Source organism: Melanostigma gelatinosum (genome assembly GCF_949748355.1).
Source record: "Melanostigma gelatinosum genome assembly, chromosome: 5".
Classification (NCBI taxonomy): Eukaryota; Metazoa; Chordata; class Actinopteri; order Perciformes; family Zoarcidae; genus Melanostigma; species Melanostigma gelatinosum.
This window is the reverse complement of record NC_136638.1, coordinates 26,871,307-26,892,836: the sequence shown is the minus strand read 5'-3', so window position 1 is coordinate 26,892,836 and position 21,530 is coordinate 26,871,307. Positions and strand designations below refer to the sequence as shown.

General features: G+C 42.3%; 1 long non-coding RNA gene across 1 annotated transcript; it reads right to left on the bottom strand.

The window, feature by feature from the left end:
- Nucleotides 1-4,012: 4,012 nt before the first annotated feature.
- On the bottom strand, nucleotides 4,013-6,945 carry LOC306777283. The gene is made up of 4 exons (XR_013771974.1): nucleotides 6,831-6,945; nucleotides 6,181-6,736; nucleotides 5,328-5,382; nucleotides 4,013-5,180 (listed from the first exon to the last, which is right to left on the bottom strand). It is a non-coding gene; the product is annotated as an uncharacterized lncRNA (long non-coding RNA).
- Nucleotides 6,946-21,530: the final 14,585 nt, after the last annotated feature.

Sequence of the window (21,530 nt, the reverse complement as noted above, 5' to 3'; positions counted from 1 at the left end):
TTTGAACTTAATAAACTTGACTGAATGATAAAGCGCCCCACCTCTTGTTTTTTTTCATGTTAAATGAAAGCCAGATATTGAAGCCAGGTTCAGGCACTCGCTGATTCTCTCTAGATAGATAGATCTATCTATACACATACTGTCTCACTCTGGAGGTGGCCAACTTGCATGCCTCCAATTTGGTCATCTATTAAGATTAGTTTTGATATTAAATTAACTGTTCCAGTAATGCTGTGTCCTGTCAGGTGTGTGTATTTATGTTAATGAGGAGGGCGGGCTTATTGTCCCTTTAAAGACCCAACAGTGTTTTTTTGGTCCTCATAAGTCACACTTTTGTCAAAAATAGAAATGTCTGCCTATACCACAATAGAATTAGGTTGCTGTGTATTGAAGTTGTTTTGGTTGTATCTGAAATCTAAAGTGAGCTGAATTTTTTTCAGATTTTTTGAAGTGTTTTAACCGAACTGCCAAAGCTGTGGGACCTCAGGAAAGGGTAGTCCATCCAAACCACAACCGGGCCTGTATGGCGAAAAAGTCCGCCTATTACATATCCACCAGTATGTGTGTGTGTGTGTGTGTGTGTGTGTGTGTTGAGCCCTCTGGCCGAATGAAACATCACTGTAATCCTAAAGTGTGTTTCTCAGCTCCACATCAAAGCAAACCTCAAAGAAACTGAAGTGTGTGAATATTGTTCTGAAGGCTGCCCACCTGCCTTCAACACGCCGAGGACATGCTCACACACACACATGCTCACATGCACATGCACAGATGGTAACATCAATGAAAGCAGACTAACACACTCTGATCCAAAATGTACATGAATCACTCATGAAGACACACACACACACACATTGCCTTTAGGAAAGGTTTGATTGGTTACGACTATCCACAACAAGCAAATGGATTTATTGAGTGGGATGAGAGAGAGTGTGTGTGTGTGTGTTTTTAAAGAAACCCTGGATTCATTCTTGTGACCCGAGGACCACTGTAACTGCCCACCTGTCAGACTCAAAGCTCAGAGGTGCCATGCTGTTAGTAATTGAACATCTGGATTATAAAAGAGACTCAGGTGGACTGAGAAAAGGCTTCCACATCCTACAAACTGGAACAAAACAGTGCTGGTTCAGATCCCTGAGTCGAAAGGGCAAATGAATGAAAGTGAGTAAGAATCAGAGAAGATACCCCCCCTCCGGCAGTGTACTCCACCTCTAATTAAATTGACCCACTTAGTTGCTGTGGTTGCTTCCACATAAAACATGTTTACAGGAAAGGTTTGGAAAGGAAGACCTGTTGTTGCTGAGTCTCCGATCGCTCCACAAACTGCAGGAGTGCTGCACCGTCGGACTCATTGGGTCTGCACTGGAGCGGCTGTTTACCCAGACGACTGTAAAGAGGCCAGGAGTCAAGCGCTGAGCTCTGCACTGTTTATCTTTCATGAACGTCTGACCGGTGCACAACGTGTGTGTGTTTTCATCCATATAAGATGAGGGGATTCTGAGAGAGGGGGGTCAGGCTGTTGGAGTTATGAGATAAAGTGTTTTTAATGTTTGTGTGAGCAACGCAGGAATTTAAGTGTGAAACTGAACCCAGTGTTGAAAGGCCTCCCTGTGAGACGTCGACAGCAGACACAGACTGGGGCTCTTACTGGGAGAGAAGAAGACAAACCAGACACTTTAAACCGCCGATCTCTCGTTCGTCTACAAATCAACTGATCCATTCTGTTCACACCTGTAACCGCGTGTTTGGGTGAATCAGAATGTGATCACATGTTGATCACATCGGACACGCAGCTGTTAACACGCACAAGACAAGACCTTGAGGAACATCATCACGTCTACAGCTGGTTTGTGTGAACTGATCGAGGCCTCGGTTAGTTTACTGTCAATGTGGGTCAAGATGAGGCGTTAGTTTTAAAGCCTCTGGAACAGATGCAACGAGTCGTCTGATGAGTCAGACGTTGAATTAGTGACTTGATTTATTTGCCGCCTATAAGACGGATTTTGTTGTGAAAGCAAAGAAACGAAACAAAGACATTAAAAATAATGAGAGAAAGCAACATTGTGATACAACAAGTAACGTAAGTAAGAAAGTAATGGTATTACTTTTTAACAAAGTAATGAGTAACTTATTACACTTCCTGGTACCTTGCCAAACACCGGCTGAGCGATAAGAATATTCAGATGATAAGATGTTGTTTTCAATATTTACATTTGACATTGTCTTTCTCCATGCACACATTTACACACACACACACACACACACACGCGCACACACGGATACTAAAGTGAAGACTCATGACTCGCTGCTGAAACTTTCAATTTCACTTTTACCTGCTTCTCTGGCTTTTTGTGTGATCTGAACAGATTGAACCAAAACCTAATTTCTACATGTTGAATAATTAAAAGATTGACTTGACTTGTGCATGACGACAGCCAAGAAGATGGTTCCCCGGTTCAAAATAAGACCAGACGTTTCTATGGAAATCAATTTTTGGACAAGCAGGTTCACCTGGCCTCAGTCCCAGAGCATTCAAAATATCGACGCTCAGGCCTCCTGATAGCAACACACAAGGCCCTTTAGGGGCTGACTAACTACGATGTAAACACATCCGCATCATGATTAGACGCTCGGAGTAATTGATGTCGTATAAAAAGTCAACTCAGGATTGGGGTGGCGATAGTTCTGATTTTTACTCCGGCCTCAGGTGACCAGCGTTCGTGTCCCGTATGAAACCAGTTTTGTGTTTTTTATGTCACGATGTGTGACTACATGTGTGCATCCACCTGCATTTTGAAGGCCTGGATGTGTCCAAGTGTTTGTTCGTACTGAGCGTGTTTCACTTGTGTGTCGATGCCTCGACAGCGTCTATCTTGTTGTCGACATCAGCGGGTTTATGAACTGGCCTTTGTTGAAGCAGCTGCTGCTCTCCTGGTGATAAGCAGCTCTAAAGAGTCGCTGTAAATGTTTACATCTCTCAGCTGATCCCAGTTTCTTCAAACTGAAATCTTCCCATCGTCAGTGGTTCCCAACTCACTCGTGATATTGTCCTTTCAGCCTGCACGTAATATCTAATGAGTCATCGTTTTACACATTATTAGTCCGTTGTGACACAAAACTCTCACATCTCTTATCTTAGACGCACACTTTGTTTACCACAAAAACAACTAAATCCGTCAAAGAATATGAATGAACTCTGCTTCATGAACTTGCATTCCTAATAGTGTCAGACGGCCTGACTATGGGAGGGTTTGCTGACTTCCACGCAGAGAACATCGAAGCTTCTTGTAAAATCTCCTTTTCATGCATCTATCCTGCCTTAGAGTCACAGGGAGTCAGACACGTTTCAGTATTCGTACATTATCACGTCGACAGACTCTCTACCAAACTACGTCTCTGTGTTTGTGTTCCAGCTGTTCTGAGATGTTGGATGAAGATAAACCGAACACGTAATTCATCACGCTGTTATTCAATATCCGTAAGCTTAACAAGGGACTACGGTCTTGCATGAGTAGATAACACTACCTTGTTCATCGTTGCCTGGGGAATGCTAGCGTATGGAGTTTATTTACGAGAGCCTTAATTCGTTGCTGGTGTTCCTGATGCAATAAAAGCCTTCTTGACTATTTACATCGCTGCAAAGCAACAGACTCCTAACAGGGTTTCAACCATCAGCTCCCCAGGTGAACATGAATAATGAAGTATTTTAAAATCCACTTTTAATTAGGGAGGTGTACGATTTTTGCTGAAGCTTATCGCATTTCTGCCCAGGGAGAGAAACTCCTTCCCATTGAAAACACAGCTACACGTTCCTTCAGGAACCTCAATGTTCTCGGAATGAAAGTGAAACCACCACTGACCAGATGTGAAAAAGCTGAATAAAGGAAATACGGTCCAAATACCTTTAAAACAACGGAGGCTTTTTTTGTGTGTGATTTTTTTATTTTTTGCACCTCAATATACTTTTTTATATTTTTATTTTATTTTGAAAGCAAAAAAAGCGTTGTACATTTTTTGTCGTAAAGCGTTGCTTTTTCGGAACTTTCGCTCTACGAATGAAGGCATCAACCAATCACGTTGTGCAATATGAACATATTCAAACGTACACTGTAGTCTACAACAGCATGGAGCCTCCGTGGTCAGAACCGAGACAGTCAACTTTATTATTCCTTTTAGCCCCGACGAAGGGAGCGCCGACCAGATCCATCCTTCTGTTCTTTCACAATAAAAGCCCTAGACATATACATTGTGTAACTTTTTATCAATTCATTCAGAGCATTTCACTGAAAGGAAACTCAATAAAATATCTTACAGTAGTTTAGGCTTTACACCAGTTTACCTCAGACGCTGCTCTGGGTCAATAGGATCCTGGTAGTTGTAGTTCAAACCTTTTATTCAGAAAGTACTACAACTGTCACAAGTTTGCATGGCTGCCGGTGTGAATAGTTTTGATGAGAAATACTCACTGTATTTCGCATTTTAATTTATTCATCACGCCCCCGGTATTCAAAGGCCTTATGACACCTGCAGCTCTATATTTATTTTCTCCTAAGACAAACTTTTACAGTCTTACAATCACAACAAGATTTTAGATAATTTACACTTCGGTTTACAGATTGGCGATGAGCTAAATAAGGTTCCTTTAAGTCTTAAAGTCTTTAAGTCTATTTAAAATAGATGCAGCTGTAACATTACTATTTTAAACATGATTTGATAGAATATAATAAATATAAATATACTAACCCAGCTACAAACAAAGAAATAACTGCTTGAAAACCAAAAAAGTTGTGTTCAAACTTGTTCTAAGGCGATCGCTCGGTCGTTTTTTTTGCACTTTATATTTGTCCTTTTACATTTTGATTTATCACCTATGTGGACAAGTATCAATGACTCGAGACAAGTCAACAGGGGAGAGGGAAAAGTCACAACTGTGTCAGCAGGATGTACGAGGAGGGGAAGTCCTTCAGCAGCTGCCACTGCAACGACTTTCAGACACAAACTCATCAAGCTGTGGACAGAAAGAACATTTGCCAAACTCCTGGTCTGGAGATGCTGGCAGGGTGCGGCGAGGCTCGGTCCTCTGCCACCTGACCCTCATTCTTCATCGGCCCCCCAACTGTTCTGGCCCTGCTGAAGAGAAACCCTCTCCAAGCGTTTGCTTTCCCGTGTCCGTGTGAAGGAGGCTGGAGAGGAAGGCAAAGAGGGGCTGATGTTTTATCACAGAGTTGTTAGTCAGATTTAGCTTGTTTGCTTTTGTGTGTGTGTGTGTTTCTGGAGCAGACGAAAAAGAAAGCTTTACACAGAAGCAAATAAAGCTGTCTGATACAAACCAGAGACCAGCAAAGGATTCCTGGATTCAGGCTCTTCTCATCAGCATTCTTAGCGCTACCTACGAAAATGAATGCGCTGTAATTCATATGTAATCCACGTAATCATGGAGGTATGAAAACCCCAAAAGAGGTCTACGTTCAATTCATTTGTCACATATCTTTTGTACCAAAGTAACGACACTTTCCTAGTTATTTTAACCCAAACCACAATCTTTGTTGCCTAAACCTTACTAAGTTGTTTCCTGTAAAGACGGACATTTATTTTGAAAAGACTGTATGCATTTAACAAGCCGAAATGTACACGTGTTGCTAAACTTTTGTAGGAAAACGCATGAAAAAAGATCATACAATCTCATGGTTCGTGGATTATGACGCCAATGGGGGTCCATGAATTATCTGCAGGTGTTGGTTAACAACACCAACACAATACCTGCACTCTGCAGGCAAGAAAACACATTCTGCTGCAAAATATGTAGTTCACTGTTGTGACCTACATTTGCTTCTTTCTTGCTGAATACTTTAACCTCTTTGTGCCTCTAAACATTATTCAAATGAGCTGCAAATACAACCAAGCAGACAATGATGTGTATTTGGGGATGACGAGCAGAAAAATGTTGAGGACCACTGATCCAATCAACAAAAGACCAACTTCATGTTTAAACGGAGTCTTGTAAGCTGCAGTGATCCAGCAGCAGTTCATCACAGATGACCTACTTGTTCTCTTTTTTTGTGTCTCTCTGCATCTCGTTGGCCCCCAATTGTTCAACTGAACTGGAAATGAGTATTCATGCACAGCACAGTCAATGTGGAGGGGAAAGTGAGCAGAGCACTTTGCCTGGAAGGTTCATCCTACTTGCCTGGATGCACCGGCTGGGCTTCCGCTCCATCTGAGAGGAGGGCGGACAGACACCGCCCACAGAAAACTGTCTCTGCTCTCACACGGAAACGGGGACGGAGGCGGATTTGAGAATTAGATCTGAGAGAAGAGAAGTCTTTTTGGCTTCGGAAGGTTCCTAAGAGGGAAATGACCCGGAAGTATCTAAGTGGATAAGAGCTGTTCCAATTCTCTAAATGCTGAATAATACACTGGACCATCCTTTAGCAAAGAAAAGAAGATAATGCCGGCCCACAATTCCTTGCGGCGGCAACATTTAAGTTGACGAACATCGGCCGTCCAATGAAAACACAAATCGTTAAGAGTTTCGCCACGGCAGACCTACATCAGTAACCTCCAACCATCGCATCATAGTTACGAAGTTTAGGGAGAAGTGCAGTCAGATTGTCTCAGGTTGTCTTTGGACCCCATGACGTTTTCCATCGAGGTCAAGGACAAGTGGTTAGGAAAGGCCGTTAGGAGGTCACTTTTTGACTTTCCGACCGTAGCCCTCGTCTCTCGGCTCTGCGGGACCCTGTAGAGGAGCGAGACAGACAAGAGACAGAGAGAGAGCTGACACTTGAACATCAGTCCATGAGCGCCTGTCTGCCAACTGCCCGAGTGTTTACCTTCGGTTGGGAGGTTGGTGAGAACTCCTCAGTTTATCCTGGCCGGGCCGTCTGGGCAGTCAACAGTGGCAGGCTGAGGTGGCACCAACACGACCTCAGGACCCGACTCCCTGAGAAACACACACCGTCTAAGATGATAAGATGTCGCTCCTTAAATGCACTTAGCTTGAACTCTCGCTCAGCGAGACTTGCAAGAACTGCAGCAGTCGGGTGAAATCACATTCCAGGATTTTCGGCATTAAAAAGGCCCGAGTTCTGCAAAACCGTCACACGTGATTTCGTTGTTTGTCTTCACATCAACATCGCATTCGCAAGCAACTGAAAATGATGATGGAATACACAATATCACAGACCTTTGATATCCTCGGCATGCGCCTTGATTTGTTTACTGCATTTTACAATGCAAATATACAACTAAACCTCTATATAATTTAACTTGTAGCCCCTTACAGTGTCGACTATATGACATACTGCAAGCTGTTTGAAAGAGGGCTCCGGTGCGATCGCATCCCTTTCAGAAGCTTTAGAATCCAGCCTTGAACTGCAGTGTCTTTGTAAAATATATCCAGAACTACAAATCCAACAAATCCAGAATACCGTAGATATTGTTGCCTTTGGTCTGTTGACCAATCAGAGGCTGTGTTCCTAACTGTCTGCCAACTCTGATGTAAAAACACGTTGGAATAATTTAGGATTAAAACATGTCCTTATATGGAGCAATCTTGTGTTTAATTTAAGTACCTTTGAGGTTTCTGACAACATTAAAACCACACATTTAGGAGAAGTTTGTAGGCTGGTAGTTTTTAGTTAAAGACATTTGTTAGCGTTATAAAAATGCAACCGGTCCGTCAGACCATCTTGGCGTTCCTGGTGGCCCATTGATGGAGCCACACAACTATTCATGTGACCTTTTAATGATCACATAGTGTATGTAATGTAACAGAGTGAAACACGAGGTCGGGCACTTTTCTTGGCTTTCTGTTGTTGTTGTTGTTTTTTTAAAGCAGGCTAACTCTTTCGTATTTATGCGCCATACCTCTTATATTTTGATCTGTACTTGCGTAATGATATCAGCAGAGTGATGCGAATGTCGGTCGGTCGGCCACTTCGGTTCAGACTGAAATATTCCTCCAACTACAAGTTGGATTACAATGATATTTGTTTCAGACATTCACGGTGCCCAGAGGATGAATCCTACTGACTTTGATCCTCTCTTTCCTTCATAGCGCCACCACGAGGCTCACATTCGTGGTTTTCAGCGAAACATCTCAAAAACCTTTGAACCGATTGCCTTAAAATTTGGTTCATACACTCGTGTTCCCCTCAGGATGTAATTTAAATACTTTTGTTGTTTTTTTCCGATGAGATCTCATATTAACACAATTAATATATCATTCAAAAAATGTAACTCGGAGTGAGAAAATAACTCAATCAGTCAATCCAATCAAATTCCTGTTGGAACAGTTTCTTCTTCCTGGAGAGCTGAACAGAACCAAAGGTCAGATTCTCCGCTATTCACTCTTTAACTGTTGAACTAATAATCTAGAATAACTCGTAGACTCGTGTAGTTACATCAGTATGAAGTGAAGGCCGGCCGGTCTCAGTGCGGTATTCCAGACCTCGTTTCCCCACTTGTGTCCCGTCTGCTTGCTGCTCTACGTGAACCGGACTGAGGGCTTATTTTTAGCAGCGCTCCAATAGGAGATGATTTAAGGGGACACACACCGTTCCGTGGGAGAGCTTACTTCTGCTGATATATTAACAAGTGTCTGGTGACTTCGTCTTCTGATTTAATCGTGGGATATCTGTGACCTGAGAGCCAGTGTGGCTGTGAATAATAAACAAAGTGATCGGCACTAGTTAGAAACTGAAAGGAGGAAACTTCCTCTGTTATGTTGATCCCGTGGAGCTATTTCCTTCCTAAAATTAGACTTTATTATCCCCTCAGTGAGACATCCTCACAGGGTTTATTCGTGTGTGGATTGATGAGAGCACTTCTTGTTTTCAAAGCAGCCGAGACAGTAAAATATATTTGTCTGTAAAAACAGGACCAGACGAACAAGACGGAGAGCTGCATGTCACTGAGACTGTTATAAGTGACATGGTTATTTAAAAAGACGCCTTTAATGCATTATAAACATACCTACAACATGTTGTAATATGCTTATAGCACTCTATAGTTATAAGCAATTAAAAAATATCACAACACAAAACTTTGTGAAATTAATTTTTACTTTATAATGTAGCACAACAATGGGAGTTATAACTCTGAGTGACCGACAACAGTCTTAATGAAATGCTTTATAACTATAGTTAAGACTACAACATGTCATCAGTATGGTGATAATGCATTAAAGACATAGCGATCACTTACCCAGTAACCAGGAATATTCTGTACTTTGACTCAAGTTGAATAAGAATCTGCTAAATATAAAAGAAAACTTCACATTTTTCCACGAGTGGTCTTTCTGCGACCACTCGTCTCTCCTTCGTCTCCAACGCTGCCGCTGAAGAGACGTTCATCGGACGAGTTCGATGGAGTGCACCTGATGCACACTTGTGTCTCTGTTCAAGTGTCTGGTGGAATGAGTGAAACCATTTTCTATTAAATGTGGGAAGTTGCGCACTTCGCTGGGACTTTAATTTATTGTGAACATTGTGTTTGCCAATAAAGATGATGTCATAACAGGTTGAATGGCTTCGGTTCCGGGCGGGGTAAGGGAGATTCTGCTTTGCTTCCTTTTCTCACCCTCTTGAGTGTTAATGATGCTGTTGAAGGTCTGTTTGACGTTAACATTAATCTTATGCATCACAAGAAATAACAGGTTTTAATTAATGAACTGCACCTTGAACACTAAACAAGATGTTGCATTAATTTAGACCCTGAACAACATTTTGTTTCTCCACAAGTCCTTCAAAATATCCCTCACCATCGGGCTACATGGAGACTTTTAATGTCACATTTAAACACATAGCTTGTAGTGCATTTGTATCCCATGAGATGAATTGTACGAGGATGTTTTCATGGTTTCCTCCTGCACAAGAAGAGACAAGCGTGCTACAGACAGATGTCACCTCCTACTAGATCACTGCTCTCTGTGAGTGACACCAACAACATCTGGCAGCTGTCTGCTCGGCTCCCAGCACATATAAGCCGAGTCACTGGTGGGACATTAGCTTGGAAATAGCAGGAATGCCATGTTTTATAGCTGCAGAGCACCAGCGAGCCCCTCTGCATGGTTCTCCTCTGACATGTTGAGCAGGAATAAAACATATTGCATGTCGATGTGGGACAGTTCCATTGTGACTGTGACAAAGATGGCATAGCATTGTTTTATTTGTCTTATAACCTTCTTCTTCATTGATTTTTATTTCAGCCGTCATTGTTTAAGTTGTCCTCGTCGTATTGTTTTACCGTCTCATTTTGGTTTCTTTTTGTTGTGCATTATACTTAAAGGAGACGTATCGTGAAAAACTCCCCGGTGTCTGGACCCGCGACACACAAACTGGAATAAGACGACGCAGTCACTGGTTCTTCTGTGAGCGGTCCAGATCAGAAAACACGTGATTTAATGATTTAATGAGCACGAATGTGGCTCTCCTTATTATGTCACATGCAGACTCATAAGAATATTTCTGTTTTTTTGCAAGCCGTTAAATCTGAGCATTGCATCCACAAAGTTACAAGCAAATAAAGACAACTTCTGCTCGAAGTACCTGAAGAGGTAACAGAATACGTATCGCAAAGGTGACTGTATTCAGTTACAGTTACAGAATTATAAGACGTCATCAGATTACTTCTCGTGGTATTGACCCATTCAAATAGTTTGTTTTTTATTTTGTGTTTTTATTTCAGTAAAGAAATCTGTGCATTGGCTTCATACATGAGAGAAGATACGCTCTAAATTATGAATTGTCCTCGTATCAGTGTGCTGCAGCTGGTGCGTTTTGAAGCCCAAACCCTCTGTTCCTCTTCTGGTAACACTCCTCCTCATTTGGTCAGCATTGGTCTTGATCTCTCCTCATAAAAAGCGCGATGCAACAAATTGACGCACGCTCTCCGGGTGTTGTTGTAATTCTTGAAAAAGTAGGTAATTGACAAATGGAGTTTAAATAGACAAAAGCAGGTTTAGGGTGTCTGTAGCGAAGAGACGAATTGCCACATTTAATCATAGCAAAAGTCCTGGAATGTGTTGAGCATAACAGTGCGAGAGCGTCCGAGGGAGGTATTTACAGTAAGGGGGGCAGGACGGAGGTTTAGTTCTGCACACGTCCCTCCGCTTCAGAGCTGCTGTGGAGGCATGAATAATCTCTCTGCTGGCGTGAAAGAACCAACATTTCTTCTTTAAGAATCATCAGAATAAAGAGAAATTAAAGAGTGTAGTTGCTGTACAGTTGCATTTTACCGACTCGGCTTTAGTGTCTGATTACCGACCCGCTGGAGAGAGCCGGCCCGCCGGCCCCGGCCAGTGCACTTGTGATCAGCGAGTGTAATGGGTCCTATTTTTAGTGGAGCTGCCACTGTGTTGACTGGTCTACTTTGAAGAGCGTCACTTGTAACAAACATGTGAACTTGTTCCTTGTGTGGCAGAGAAAGGCCCTCAGACGGTTGTATTATACATGAATTCTACCACACAATGCTGAAACAGGACGTTTAGTTGCTGCTTTTCAGACACAAGGTTTGTCAGAGTGTTTGGATGTCTGAGGGGAAAAGGATCAATGTGAAACAAACACCACAGTCCGTTTATCTATCACTATTTTCTTTTTCTTTATTTCTCATGCACATTACAATCTTATTATCTAACTATGAAGTAATGAAACGGACAGCGTGGCTATTTACTGAACGCTATTGACTGTTTCAAATACACTTCAGTTGTTTCAAGGACGGCTTCGTCCTCTGGTGCTTCCCTCAGCAGCCATGATGGTGGAGATCCACCAAATCTGGCCAAAAAAACCCATAAAGACAGCTTAGTTTTGGCTCCACTGTTCTCAACATGGCGGCCGGATGACCAACTTTCTCATTTCACAGCTCAACAGTAAACTAAAGCATGTTTCTGAAAGACAATTTCAGGTGAGAAATGGGCTTTTTTGCCGTCATGACTTCGATGCACACGCAGCACCAGCCAGGTTTTATTCTTCCATGTTAGCGGGTTGATCACTGTAACCTCCATCGCTAGCAGCGGTTTCCACTGTATAAGTTGAATCACATCCTGCAAACGGTGTCATGGGAAACTTCCCTCTGGAAACACATTTTCTGCTGAAGTCCCGGATCAGTTGCTGCTGGCAGGTGAACGACTTCTGCATTAGACAACAAATAAGGACCCGCAGTATCAACGTGGAGCTGTGATTTATTGATTTATTGTGTGTTTTTATGATGCAGGGTTATCAATGAAGCGTTGTATTTGAGCTCCATTTATCATGTCATGTTTTTAAATTCAACTTTTTTTCAAAAGGTTCACAGCGATGAACCCACAGAGAATCATCAGCTCCAGCTGTTTCCCCTTTTTCTTGAGTGTGTTTTGGGTTTTATTTACTGTGTTTCCAGCAGCAGTTGGCAGCTGTTTTCAACAATCACGCTCTGATGAACTCAGTGTACGCTACATGCTGAGCCCCAGACAGCAGTCAGGCACAACAGCAACAGAGTTCAATTGTCTCTGCTGGTTGTGTTTAAGCATCAGAGCTGCTGAGAGGTCAAGGTTCGTCCTCAGTCGATGATCAACTCATCACGTGAATATTATGACTTCTGACTTTCCAGCTCGGTCACAAAGTGTTCGCAGTGAGTTCTTTCTAATTAAAGCTTCACAGGGAAGGGGGAGGAGAGCCCTCGCCTCTTTTTTATTGTTCCAAGTGTCTGTCTCTCAGCAGAATAAAGGATCTAATCTGGCGGATAGCAGGTAGTTGCTTTGTATTATATTACCACCTCTTCATGGCTGTGGCCTCAGAGGTCGAGTCAGTTTACCGACGCTGTGGTGCCACTGTGCCAGGAAGTGCTTGCTGAGGACTACCAGGATTATGGCACCGCAATAAAAAAGGCAAACTCACAAAGACAAACACGAGCAAACAGATATTCATCCAAACGCACATGCAGACAGACAGACACATATCCATAGACGTTCATGCACACCCAGGAATCCTGGCTGCTGATTCATGCACTTTAGACTCTGATGAAACAGACGTGAGCATTGTTGAACAGACCTCCATGAATGCTCTTCTTATTCATCTTTGAGGCTTCCAGCAGCTGATATGATGTGCTGCTGAAATGTTTAATCTTCATCAACTTCTTACTAAAAGCAAAGAAGGAATCAGATTGATGATATTTAATCCTACAGGTTAACTGAGTGTTTCTTTGAGGCCATTGGATGAGCTGAAAACTGCTTTAGCAATGCCCGGTGCTTATTACATGATGTATTATTTATTAGACTCTGTTTTAATGCTGCAGTCTTTTTTCATTTTCTAATTCATATTTTTAGGATGGAACAACGCTGAGATAGTATTTTGACTGTTATGTGACATCTGTGAACATTTTAATTTAGCAAGATGACCCGACACACACACAAGAACAAAACCAAAACATTTACAGAACTATTCCCGAACAACACAACGAAATTTGAATTTTTTTTAAATTTTTGAACGGGATGACAATATCACAATGTATTTAAAAACCCCCGGTGTAATCCTCATGTACGTAGCACACTTCCACACACACACTCACAGGGTGAGTGTGTGTCGCAGGGTGTGTGTGTGTCGCTTTGCAGCATTGCACAGCAGGACGTTCCAGCTGTTTGCTGCCAGCTCCTTATCTCTGTCTGTTTAACAGACACCAGGTAGCAGTTTCCACTGTCATTACTGAGCCGCTGCAGCGATGCACAGGCATGTGTGTGACCGACATGCAGCTCCTATCGATGCTGCTCAACAGTAAAGACATTAAGGTTGATGGCCGGCTCTGGTGGAGTCGTACCGCTGCACGTTCCCTCTCTGTTTACAGGACCTCGTGTCACGTTTAATGGCCACCTTTAATAAAGTCTTTATTGGCTTTTCAGTTTACAAACGGATGCCGTGAGACAGCGCTGAGTTCATCTCGCTGGCTGTGTTTAACCTCAGCGGGAGGAAGGGGCTGAAGAAATAACACGTCTGCAGCTGAGGAAGTGCTGACTGTGAATTATTTGATCAACAACAACAACTGTAAAAGAGCAATAAAGTGTAGGGAGGAGGTGCATGGGTGGGTCCAAATACCCCGGACTATCACCCAGGAGACCACCCTTCATGTCCGATGGGAAACCAGAAGCCAACGTTGACTTATTCGTCCTGTAAGTCCTGTCATTAAGTCATGACTTAATAACCCAAACTACAATCTTTTCATAAACCTAACCAAGTAGTTGTGTTGCCTCAGCACAGCCAGCGCACTGTCTCAGGACAGTCGTAGGAAGACACACAAACTAACAACTGAAATGATTCATGAAATGAACTAAACACTCATCTCTTCTAGATGCAATATCTCGGGAAATTTCTTCTAATTTGGCACAAAAAGAAATTAGACTTTGGGGATCAAACGTCAACGTTAACGGTCAGTGTGACCACACAACACATCTATGACCGTAACTCAATAATCTACATGCTAACTATTACTGTTTATCATTAGCGTATAAATAAGACTATTTGAAATGTTTAACAGGATAAAATGATGATATTGTGAACAGACATGGATATAAACTGCAACTTTACTGGTTGGCGGAGGCAAAAATCCATTCGGTGGTAATTCTTGTTTTTGCTTTTTTATTTGTACACACACACACATAAAGAAACATAACAATACAAAAACAACAGAAAAAAGAATAGGTTAATTCGTGAACGCGTATCTGTCAAAATCACGACAAATTTAGTTTGATATTCAATCATTTATCCTTATTTTCTAATTTAAAATGTGTGGCTTTCTTCCTCAGTTGAATTACTTTCTTTCATCGTTGGACCTACAGTATGTTTCTGTATTTTTCTGTCTTCTCTTAGAGGCAAAGGGCAGAAGTAGTGAGCCGGTGTTGGAGCATCTCAGAACCTCTGGGTGAGGAGGTGGTGGTGGATGGTCGGTCACTGGAGGCCAGAGTTCTGAACGCACTCTTAACCTGAACCATGTAGTTCAAGTCACTAACTTACCCAGACCTCATCCGAGTTTGCTTAGAAGGCAATAATAAACAACATATTTTAAGTTATGACGGCTATTGGTTTGATTTGTTCGGTATCATTTCCCCTTCTCGAGGTGTTTATTGCATTATATTTCACCTGCTCAGTTTGTGCATCATCTCCAGACCTCACATTAAAGGGAGGAGACTGATCACCAGCTGGCAGTTGCAGGCGATGACTCACCGGTCGGAAGAAGTCTTTGGAGATGCGGTGCCTTGTGTTGCCAGTTTACGGTCATTAAACTGAAGGAGTAACTGCTGTTTATGTCTTCTGAGTGAACTCTGGTGATAAAAACACGGGAGGAGAAAGAATGTCCATCTACAGCGGCGGTTTACTTCTCCATACGCCTTGAAGTATTAGCTGCAGTGTTCTACAGGGCACTGGTTGGGAGAGCAGCTCCGGCCTTGGACTTTGCCACGGACGACAGGAAGCCGGGCTGTCGGCCGAGACTCGTTCATTTGTTGGGGAGTGTTCGGTCGTAAAAATATGTCGTGTTAAATAATGCAGGACACAAGAGGCTGCATTGTGGTGAGAGAGAGAGAGACATGAAGTTGTTTGTTAGAGGGCGGCGGCCTCACCGGGAGTCATTGCTTTACTGTCGTAAACTGTTGGATTGTGCTTTGAAATATTGAACATGGTAATTCTGTTGCACTTAGGTTTAGTTTAAAATAAAAATATGTTTTATTGGAAACAAACGCGTCTCAAAATTGAAAGGATAACATTTCAGTGGTCGATTTGAAGTCATATTGACATTTGAAACCTTCTTTGACTTCCTGGTTGCATAAAGGGTCAAAATAATGCTCGTCTCCTTTCAGGTAAATGACTTCCATGTTCCTCCCAATGCGGGAGCAGAAGACGTGAAATGGCTTTTGGTTTCTCCGGGAGAGCGTCATGAACCACATTTCATCTCCACCTTTTTGGCTTGAGGTGGTCGAAGAATTAGCTCTCAGGGTGAAGATCATGTTTTTATCTCGTTGTGACTAATTACACGAAGCCCTAACATCATGAAACAGAGTCTTTCTTTTGAACATTAAGTCTGTATCTTTTTTAATTACGTGACAGAACTGCTCACAAAGATGATTCGGGTTTGAAGATCGAGGCCCACAAGCCTTTTTGTTGAAGGAGTAAAACATCACGTGTTTTACTCCTTTACATTTCCCTCTTTTTTTCTGACGAGTAGCACCCGACGTTTTGATTTAAAAGCTGCACAGTTTGAAGACCTGAAAACAAATCCTGAAAGCACCTGGATGTGAGTCTGATGCGTTTGGCAACTTGTTGTTTCGGTGATCAGGAAGATTGATGGTGTTTCTATGTTGTATAGCGCTGGTATGGGAATACCAGGGAGTCTCAGGTTACTGGACTTGTTATTACCCATATTTGAGAAACAGAACACATGTTTTTATCGTATCAAAGCAGTATTTTGTCTGCAGCGCCCCCTGCAGGCCTGACAGCTGCAGCAACGATATCATTCTTGCTGTTTGCCTTCAGGGAAGTAGGAGCTGACACAATGTAACAGTATTTAACTGTCTCTGTGTTTGCTGTGAACTCAAGGAGACTTATTACAGAATCGAGACTCAGCAGTGCTCTATTAAATGATCAGCAGTACTTTTCCCATCGGTCCTCCGCATGTTTTCTTCTTCTCTCCTCTTTTCTGTCCCCCATGAAACTCCGCACAAACTTTGCTTTTAAGCAGCCATTTATATCGTCGGCCTGATGTTATAAAGGTGCTTTCTCTTTTTTTGTTCGTGTGAGAGGCGGTCTAGATTTTGCAATCTGTGTGTGTGTGTCTGTGTTTTGAGTGGCAGAGGTTATAGAGTTGTGAGTCACTCTCTGCAGGTGCTCTTTGGACAGTCCAGCAGGTTTTTATGGCTTTTGCTATTGAAATCTCCACTGAGTCAGCCTGAGAGTTCCTGTGGACAGACAGACAGATTTCAAAGGTCAGTTTTTGATGACTACTCAGCGCACAGGGACCACTTCTGGTTGCTCGTGTTATTGAGTGTTCTGACATTCAGTTCAAGCCAATATCCGAACAATATTCCAGCCGACGTTTATTCCTCCTCTCAGACATCTCCTTCTGCTCGCAGAGTGTACTGACATGATTAAATGTTTATGGGTTTTTCCTCAGTAATAACATCTGTCTATGGGCTGCAACTAAAGATGATCAGGTAATCTGCTGCATTTATCAGTCAATCAATCGGCAATTTTATTAAATGTCACAACTTCCCAAAACCCAAAGATATTCAGTTAAAAATGACAAATAAAACCTTAAACTTCAGAACTTTTGTCATTTTTCATTCTTTTTGATAAAGTGATGATGATTAAAATGATTAATCATCAAAACGGACACAATTACTTTTCTCTCCAGCGTTTAATTGACTAATAGTTATCTTGAGTCAAACATAAAAGAATGTACCTCATGGCATACAGAGATCAGGCGTGGGCTATCCTCTTGTATATGATGACAATCTCTTCAAAAAGCCACACCATAAATCCAGGCTTCCAGAAGGAACTCCACCGTCTCTTTAGATTCATTTTTACGACTCAAGTTTTATTTTTATCCAAATTCATGCAAGTTTAATTCACTGGGAGTGCTTTCTTCTCCCCAAACAGAATGAAAGCTTTTCTAAAAGCGCTAACCCTGGAAAGATCCAAGCACACATGACGCGACCTGACATTCGACTCAAAGCATTCACCTGCTTTAGTTTAGAACAGACCAGGAATTCCCAAACTGTGGTGCACGTACCACTGGTGGTACACACGATGCATGTGGTCAGCTGAACTTCAGACGGGATTTGATCTGGTAAATGTGGTTTGAATGGTTTGGGAACCTCTTGACTAGACTCATTAGACCCGATTCCAACGTTAAACATGTGAAATCACTTTAGGGAAGTGAAAATGAAGACCTGTCCTCAAATGTCCAAAACACCCGTTTGACCCCGCAGAGCTACTTCCTGCTTCATCGTTGCCTCACTGTACTAACTGTATCTGCACGAGCAACTTCACAGTGCAAAGGACACTCGAGCAGACGTTCAGTTACTCGGATTAACTCTTCTTGACTTGTCGGACTTTTGCAAAGGAGTGTCGAGAAACTGGTGAGTCAAATGTTGCTTTAAGCAGCTGAAAAGAAATCAATTAAGTCAAGAAGCAAAACAGAAGATAATGAGGGAGTTCACCTGTAAGTTGCTGGCTCTTATGTTTCCCTCCTCTCTTCCTCGCTAGGTTTCTTTTATAGGGTTTATTTTGAGTCAGAGGCCTTGAACTGACATTTAGCAGGACAAGTGCCCTGAAATACCATCCAGCATCAGCTGCTGTTAGGAATCAACAACGTGATGAGACACACAGTCAGATAACTCGGTTCAAAGTCCAAAAATCTTCTTTAATTCTGTCGTTTCACATCTTTTTTTCTGTTTGATATTCATCATCTTCTTCTTATCCTCCTTACTTTCTCTCGCTCCCCCTGTCCCTTTGTTTCTGTCCCCCTCTATACCGTTGTGAATGATTCAAGGCCTCATCCCGAGTCCTGGATCGATACCTTAATGAACCAGGAGCAGCAGTTTGGGAGCAGTATGCAAATGAAAATAGCCAAAATGCCGTGCTGGATTTCATCCGTGGAGAGTAAATAGACGATCTCAGCTGCGCAGTGTTCTTGCATGCGTACCCAGAGACCACAGGAAGTTCATCTGTTTCAATTAAGCTAATTATGCATAGTGCTCCGACTGCTGGTTTAGCTGAGCCCTACAATACAGGAAATAAAGTGGAGAGCATCCATCTTGCCTTTGAGAGAGAGAAGAGCCCCAAGACTGCCATCAAACTCAAATTAGCATTTCAATTAAATTGGAAAATGAATCAAGAGGTACAGAAGTGTGTGCACTCGTTCCGTGGGTGCAGGAGAAGGCAGCCCTCCTGCTGCCAGACCGACGTCAGTTGTCGATTGACGGGGTCTCCACTCACAGTCAAGTACCCCGTCTGGAGATCCAAGTATTTGGCCGCTGGACTGCCCCTCACCAACAGGCGGGTGAATTTGATTTCCCCTGTCAGATGAAACCGATCGGAGTCGTCCGTGAGCCTGCACTTGGAGGGAAACTCAAGAGCAAGTCCGTCCAGATGTCTAAAGGGTCATTTCTGTTGCTCACACTGCACAGCGAAGGGGAAGTCATGAGTAATGACTACACAACACAGGAGCCGGCAGAGAATTAGATCGAATTGAAACAGAAGGGAGGAATTCAAGGTAGGACGGCAGCTGGCGGGAGGATAGAAGCTGGCAAGGACAAACTTTAACCCCCCCCTCGAGTAGACAGAGTGCAGTAAAGATTTTAATCAGCGGGTCCTAAACTAGGAACAAGCATTTATCCCCCAACACCTAATGGTAATTAGCAAAGTCCATCAAGCGTAAAGAAGCAATTCGAGGTTCTAGATCCTCCTCAGTGGTCCTGTTTTTAGATATGAACTCATACACTGAGATTATTTTAAGAAAATCTGATATGGTTTGATCCAGAAATAACTTAAATCATGGCCCACTTGCCGTAGTCTTGCCACTAAATCTAACACACTGAGTGTGAGCAACTCAGTCCAACAATAAAGATGGTAAAATGGTGAGAATATGAACTCAATCTCTTGAAAATGAAAGTTGTGAATTTGTTTAAACAAAGACGGTGAGATGCAAAGAATAGAGATTTGAGATTTTTGTCAATACAGCAATTTTTATTCTTTTATGCTGGATGCAGTTTCAAGAAATCTTGGATTCCTGTAGTTTCTCCAGTTCTTTTTCTATAGAGGTAGTCTTTAACTTTCTGCTGCTTGTTCTTAGACTGAAACCGATACGATGAAAGAGACTAAACTGTCCGTGCTGATTCACAGTTAGTTCAACACTGGAGGCCTTTTCCTATCAAGTGTTTCATTTCAGTCCTTACGATAAAAAACAACCACTAATTGAGCCTACGATACCACGAAAATATCATCAGCTGTAATAACTGTGTTCCATTTACACATCAGAGGTATTGCCAGATGAAATGAGTGTAGAATCAGTGTCTTAGGAGGTGCTGAAGGCAGTGTTGTATTGTGTGTCATCTTAAGGCCTTGGTTCTGCCGAGTCGGTCATGCCGCTTGACTCTGAAGCGTTGGAACTGTAGGACTCCCTGCTGGTGTGAGGAAATGTAAAAGGAGACGGTCGGGTCACCAGGCTGCTGCCTGGAGGACGAAATGCAGGGAAACTGACACCTGAATGACACTCATGAAAAGAGTCAAAGAAGCGCAGGACTTTCACCCAGGAGGGTTTTTAACGTGACTCCTGTTGTCCTGTACTTATCGAACACTGAGCAAGCGTCGATATTTGACGAGTTGGGAATGAGAACGCGTTGGTGTCTTAGGTTTCCAAACTAGAAAATACTTCCTCTCTCCTCCTGTATCCAACATTTAGAGGTTACTTAATTAATGCCCAAGTTACCAAAATAATAATCATGTAAAAAATATTAATAATTTAGAATCTACCACAATATGTATCTTTTTTTTAAATGTCTTGCAATAGTTCCTCACTGAAAAATAACAACAGAATTCTTCCTCTTCATCTGGCGCCTACATTACCCATGATGCAACTCGAAAGGCAACAGTCCGCTCAGAGATGAGGAGCTGCTACAGAGGTCTGGTAGACTCTCGTCTTTGCCTAAATGAAAGGTCACATCCACATTATCAGCTGATTGCAGGTTCTTGATTCGTAATTAGATTAAATTAATTGACATTCGGTCAATCAAGACCCAACGGAAATCTAGACGACATTGCGTTGTTTGAACGTGAAGTGAGTGGGTAAGTTTCACTTCCTGGTTAATGATGTGACGTTAGACTCAGTGGAACTGAAAGTCACTCTTCAGCCGCTCAGAGTATTGATCAAAGATGTCTTCTCACATTTGTCTCTCCTTCTGTGGCTCTGCTATTATCTTCAGAGTAAAATTGACAGGTAGTGTACTCGTATTATCTTCAAATCCCAAACACAAAAAGGATTTAATGTTTCTCTCAGAATTGTGTTGTTAGTTAAGGGAAACTGCTGAAACAATAGACGGCCATCAACACTCCTGAAAACTCCTGAAATGATCTTATTTTTATTTCATTTTTAAGCAGAGTGACCCTCCATTATCAATTCACTTGTAAAGAAAAGAAGGGAAGCATTTCGTATACACATGTTGTATATATCGAAGCTACATGTGTAATATTATGCTGACATTTTGGTGTTGAAGCCGGGGCGGAGTTTAACAAAACATAAACATGCTGTTATCCCACAACATTCTGCTGTTTGACAGTCAAAACCCAAATATGGACGTATTATTTCATAATAAATAATGAACTCTTTTCGATCGTCCTCAGCACAATGTGTGCCATGAATGCAATGGCAGCTTTCACTCACCTTTTCCTCCGATCGTGGTCCTACGAGCTCGTGATTTGAGAAGAGCTTCTCGCTCTCGTTGGTTAATGTCGTCTGATGTGATTGGATCATAAGTCTCTCTGGAAAGACGCGTGACCTCATTCAATCTGCAT